A 6,606-nucleotide genomic window follows, 5' to 3' on the forward strand; every position below is an offset into this window, starting at 1 on the left:
GGAGAGCGAGAGAGAGAGAGTTATCGCACGGAAGCGACAGATGCTGGCTGCAATCGGCTCAATGTGTACAGCAGCTACTGTTCAACTCATCTGACATGTTCTGTTCTCTCTCCCTGCACAACAATGTGTCTGTGTGCGTCTCTGTCTCCCCTTCGCTTTCTGCGCCTGGCGCTCTGCTCTTCCTGTGGGAGCAACACAGAGAGACAGACACGCACCACTGACTGTTGACATGACAAAGAGCAACAAGTTGACTGTAGGGTAGGTAAAGGTTACATGGATACACACACACACACACACACACACACACACACACACACACACACACACACACACTTTTTTTAATTCATAATTGAATGATATGTTTGAATCCACAATAGCATACTATGAACATACTTTAATTAGGCTATATAGCCTATATATTGCATTATAATCTGCTTAACACTATAATTAAGTATTGAGAAGGAGGGATGAGGGGTAAGGATTGTGAGAAAGATGCTGAGGATGGAACTGCCATGTAATAGATTGAAGAGGAAGGCCAAAGTGGAGGTTTATGGATGTGGAGTCTCAAAGGATGATGATGCAGAAAACAGAAGATGGAAACAGATGGTGACCCCGATGGGAATTAGCCAAATGAAGAAGAAGACTGGATAATTAGGCTATTAATATTAGAACTCATTCTCATAATAATAATCACATTATAAAGCATTTTATAATGACTAATAAGGTCAAGTATCAGGTACCTGATACATAATAATTAATAATTGCAGAACAAACACACATTATTGGGCCAGGATCATAGTGTAGCCTATTAAAACTGGTAAGATGCCTCAGGGCGACATGCGAGGTCATGCCAATTCTTGGCTATCTGGCCAGTGAACTATATCGGCTATACCAGCAGAACATGCCCATATATGGGCATTACCAAATATGGCATTCCCAGATGTGCCCTTCATATTGACGACATCGGGGCATGTTCTGACATCACATTGTTGACTATATATGGGCATAAAATATATGGGCATGAAAGTGACATGAAGCCAGAGCGTGATGTCACAGCAGCAAACCCATTCTGTTATGTCACAGTGACAAGGGAACCAATAGACTGAAAATATGTGTACTGACGGACGGACTGACTGACACAGACAGACAGACGGAGACAAGCTGCGACATTTCTCATGGTATACAATTATCACAGTTGTAATCATCATTTTATAATTTGTTATAATCACTGTTATAATGCATTAGTCTATATGGAGAGTATAAGTTACTAGTGGTCATTGGAGTGTTAAATTAAGAGCCTCATTGTGTAACCCTTTTAAATGAATAAAATGTAATTTTGTCTAATCTGTATAATTGCGACCGTAGGTCGCATTTACTACCAAAAGCTCCACCGGCTGTCCGTGCGTCCGTCAGTCACACGTCACACGTCACACTTTTGCCCTGCTCATATCTCCGCAACCGTTGCCCCAATCCATGCCAGATTTTGCACACACACTCCTTGCCTGCCAAACTACAACCTCCAAGGACCCCCGGAGCTCCAGGGACCCCCAGGTCCCTGGGGGACCCCCAGGTGTAAAAAATGACCAAATGTGCAAAAATGACCAAATGACCACCCCAACGGGGCTGCTCACGGGGAATTCCCGGGGACCACCGACTCCTGGTGCTCCAGAACGGATGCAAAAGTGGTGGCGCCCCCAGTGGAGGACCCCCTGCCACTGCAGCGCACATAAAATGCCGTAACTTGGGCTAGGAGCGACCGGGAGAGCCGGGGCCGGTACCTATTCGTCCGCCTCGGCGGCGCGGAGACCCCACCCCTCATTTCTCACATGGCCCTCTTCTAGCGCCACCATGAGGCCGATTCTTGCAAAACACATTTTTGGACACTGCTCCTACAATTTTGCCCCTAAAATCACTCAAATCGGTACACAGTATGTCTACACTCATGTCATCAACATGGATCTGTCCCATATAGCGCCACCTTCAGGCCGATTTTTGAAAGCACATTTTTGGACACTGCTCCTCCAATTTTTCCCCTATTATCACGAAACTCGCTACACAGTATGTCTACACTCATGTCATCAACATGGATCCCTCCACATTTTTTGGGGACACTGCTCCCTACTTTTTGAGTATACATGTGACCTACGGTCGCTTATCTCCCGATTAGGGAGTCTTACTGGTATATTAAGACGCCTCAGGGCGACAAGCGAGGTCGTGCCATGTCTTGGCCATATATAGATTCTGTTAGTGTGGTATGTGGCCGATGTGGCCTCCATGTGCATTCCCATATGAAGTCCTGTTAGATATGGGCTTAATATTGATCAGGGAACTCCATATATGGGCATAAAAGGGATTCTGTTTGTGTGACATCACAGCAACACTATAAATCAAACAATTGGGGTTGTTGTATTTTGTCTCCCTGCTCTCCAATTGAGACATTTAGATTATGTCAAAGGTCATCACATTTCTTTATCCCCTGAGCAAGCAGGCAGGCTCTTTAAGCTCAATGGTAAAATATCATGCAGCACTTGGGCAGAAAACCGGGTTCAAATCCGGGGTAGAAGAGGAAAGTTAGTGCTGCTTTAAAGGACAACACTGCACTAAATAACATCTAGGATCATTCGATAGGCTTATAGGCTCCACTCTATCAATGCTATGAGGGCTGGTTTCTGCTGGGGAAACTGGACGACAGGGGCATTTATGCTTAATGGACCCCATGGACAGTCATTTGGGATCAATATAAGTAGGAAAATGGGCATAGATGTAATTGTCTCCACCAGCCGAAGGCTGAGGGAGAGTATGTTTTCCCCTCCGTCCGTCCGTCCGTCCGTCCGTCCGTCCGTGCGTGCGTCCGTCCGTCCGTGCGTGCGTGCGTCCGTCCTCGCAGTTTGTGAGCAGCTAATCTCAGTCACCGTTGGCCCGATCGCTGCCAAACTGAGCACACACACTCCCTGGATGCCAATCTAGAACCTCTGCCCCACATTTTTCAAATCAGCCTCATGGTGGCGCTATAACAGGCCGATTTGTGTGGCCTGGTTGTTACCAGCAAATCTCCGGCGCCGTTGGCCCGATCGCTGCCAAACTGAGCACACACACTCCCTGGATGCTAATTCAGAACCTCTGCCCCACATTTTTTAAATCAGCCTCATGGTGGCGCTATAACAGGCCGATTTGTGTGGCCTGGTGGAGACCTGTGCTCGGAAGAGCACTGCTTCTAGTTTAGTCTGAAGTTGTCCTTTAAGTGAAGACAATAGTGTGAAGTTTTTATAGTGTATAAAACCACTGAAATGTTGTAATGTGTCTAAACATTAAAGTGTAGTATTTCATTGTAATAGGTGTGACAAAAACAGTCTTGTTATACGATTATGACCATAATGTAGACCAGCAGCATGTCATTATTCCACTGTGTGAGTTGTAAAGGTTCTATACACTGATGAGTCACTTTTATTAGTAGCAAACTTCCAACAATGTCCTCTTTATGTCACTCATTGTGGTTCTGTCCACACAAAAACAGATTTCCATACAGCCTATAATTCCAAAGATCAAAGGTGCATCATGTCAGTGGTGAAAAGTAATCAATTATTTACTTACAGTACTTACTTAAGTCCCATTTTGAGGTATTTTTCAATACAGTATAGTATACTGAGGTAAATATTTGACTTTTTAATAAAAAAAAAACACATTCATTAACTGATAAATGATTAAGTAATAAAAACAGCCATCTTGAATTGAAGTGGTGAACTTATCAATGCATTACGATTTACAATGACACACACACCCACACACACACACACACACACACACACACACACACACACACACACACACACACACACACACACACACACACACACACACATAGGCTAATCAGAAAAAATAATAATAATCAGAATAGGTTACTTTTTCCACCACTGATTAGGCTAGCCTAAAGCAACCCACTGTCTTTTAACACAAGTTGGTATGTCATAGGCCTATTGCTGGCTCCTGTTGGTCAATAGGAGGATGGCCACACAGTGACCGTGTATGCAGCTGTAGTAGTATTGCCATGGCAATGCCCTACATTCCTCACCAGGACCTCTGTCACTGATGACAGCCATGCCAGGGTGAGAGTGGCGTTTCAGCGGAATACGTTACATTTACAATATCATTACTTCATAATAAAACTTGGAATATGTAAGCTAAGGCTTTCACGAACGGAAAATAAAATGTGTTCATTGAGAAGCACTCCTTAAATTGTCTTTGAAGCCTAGATTCTTATCCTACATGATGCTAATGCAGCTCTTTGATACTAAAATATCTACTGATGACTTAACAAAGTATTGTAGGCTATAATTATTATTGTCTCCACCAGCCGAAGGCTGAGGGAGAGTATGTTTTCCCCTCCGTCCGTGTGTCCGTCCGTCCGTCCGTGCGTCCGTCCGTCCGTCCGTGCGTGCGTGCGTGCGTGCGTGCGTGCGTCCGTGCGTCCTCGCAGTTTGTGAGCGCCAAATCTCAGTCGCCGTTGGCCCGGTCGCTGCCAAAGTGAGCACACACATTCCCTGGATGCCAATCTAGAACCTCTGCCCTACATTTTTCAAATGGGCCTTTTCTAGCGCCAACTAGTGGCCGATGTTTGCTAAACACATTTCTGTGCACTACTCTTACAGATTTTGTCCAAAAATCCTACAAATCGGTAGGCAATATCTCGACAGTCATGTGATCGACACGGATCTGTCCGATTTTGCATATTCCATCCTGATTGGCTAAGATTGGCTTCCAAAGTTTGTGGGATTGAGCCGTTTTGAACAAAATGCCTCAAATCACAAACGCAAAGTGCAATTATCATGAAATCGCGCACACACGTTCCCACTAGGCCGAGGAAGAAATGCCACTTAATTTTTTTTAATCAGCCTCATGGTGGCGCTATAACAGCCCGATTTGTGGTTTTACCTATAACTCCACCGATCAGTTTCAAACTTTGTAAGCGCACTCCCTAGAGGCTAAGGATAAACCTTTGCCCTGCATTTTTCACATCAGCCTTTTATAGCGCCACCTTTGGGCCGACTTATGTAAAACACATTTTTGGATATTACTCCTTGAGATTTTATCCAAAAATCATGCAAATCGGTACACAGTATCTCTATAGTCATGTGATCAAGTCCGATCCGTCTGATATTTCACATTCCATCCTGATTGGCTAATATTAGCTTCCAAAGTTTGCAGGATTGCTCCGTTTTTGAACAAAATGCCTCAAATCATCAACGCAGCTTACCGTGACATTTGCCACACATATTACCACTAGGTCAAGGAACAAATGCTACCTTTTTAACATTGTCCTGTTATAGCGCCACCAGCAGGTAGACTTTAGCAAAACACATTTTTGGAACACAATTCTTGAAATCATGCATGCAGCGTCCGATTGCCATGAAAGATCTAAGGTGAAGAACATATGCCACCCTTTTTACATTGGCCTATTATACAGTAGCACCACCAGGACGCATGGCCTGGTGGAGACCTGTGCTCGGAAGAGCACTGCTTCTAGTTTATTTTGTACATACTTAATAGAGGCGGTTGATTGAATTGTTATAGATAATTTCAGGCAAGCAAGCATGCATGGTTCCCAAACTTTTTAGCTCGAAGTTAAGCATTTGCCGAGGACCCAAATAGTGAAAACAGCAGTTCTGTGTGTGTGTGTGTGTGTGTGTGTGCGTGCGTGCATGTCCTTTTGTCTGTTTGTGGACAGCTAATCTCCGGCACCGTTGGCACGGTGGCAGCAAAACTGTGCACGCACACTCCCTGGGTGCCAGAGCAGAACCTCTGCCCCCATTTTTTTGCTTGGGCCTGTTATAGCACAAAAAAAACACACATTTTTGGACAGTACTCCTACAAATTTTGTCCAAAAATCACCAAAACAGTATAACAGGTCTTTCAGATTTTTCATATTCCATCCTGATTGGCTAAGATTGGCTTCCAAAGTTTGCAAGAGTGCTCCCTTTTGAGCAAAATGCCTCAATGAACACAGTGTGCGATTTCTGTGTAATTGTGCACGCACATTCCCACTAGGCCGAGGAAGAAATGCCACTTCAAAATATTCAAACCAGCCTCATGGTGGTGCTATAACAGGCCGATTTGTGTTTTTTACCAATAACTCCACCAATCAGTGTATGCGCACTCCCTAGAGGCCACGGGGAAAAAAATCAGATCTGCTTTTTATAGCGCCACCAGGAGGCCAACTTATGTAAAACACATTTTTTGATAGGTCTGTTACTCCTTCAGATTTGTTCCAAAAATCCAGAAATCACACAAATCAGTACACAGTACCTCGTCCTCTATAGTCATGTGATCAAGACTGATCTGTCCAATATTTCACATTCCATCCTAATTGGCTTACATTGGCTTCCAAAGTTTGCAGGATTGGTCCGTTTTGAACAAAATAACTCAAATCATAACGCAGCTTGCAATTTCCGTGCAATTTTGCACGCGCATTCAAGGAACAAATGCCACCTTTTTCACATTGGCCTGTTAAGCCCGTATCAGAGTGTACGGTGGAGCTGGAGACCTATCCACCGCAAATTTGAGGTGGAAAGCTTTCCACCTCAAGTCAGAAAATAAGTGCAGGCCATCATA

At 44.2% G+C, this 6,606-nt stretch overlaps 1 protein-coding gene across 1 annotated transcript in view; it reads right to left on the reverse strand.

Annotated features, from left to right (window-relative positions):
- Positions 1 to 144, reverse strand: part of nbeal2 (neurobeachin-like 2) — a 110,303-nt gene extending 110,159 nt beyond the window's left edge. Inside the window, exon 1 of the mRNA XM_080754576.1 lies at positions 1 to 144. This exon is cut by the window's left edge and continues 420 nt beyond it. The gene's annotated coding sequence lies outside the window, so the exon portion shown is untranslated.
- Positions 145 to 6,606: the final 6,462 nt, after the last annotated feature.

Source organism: Nannobrachium achirus (assembly GCF_963921795.1).
Source record: "Nannobrachium achirus genome assembly, chromosome: 2".
Classification (NCBI taxonomy): domain Eukaryota; kingdom Metazoa; phylum Chordata; class Actinopteri; order Myctophiformes; family Myctophidae; genus Nannobrachium; species Nannobrachium achirus.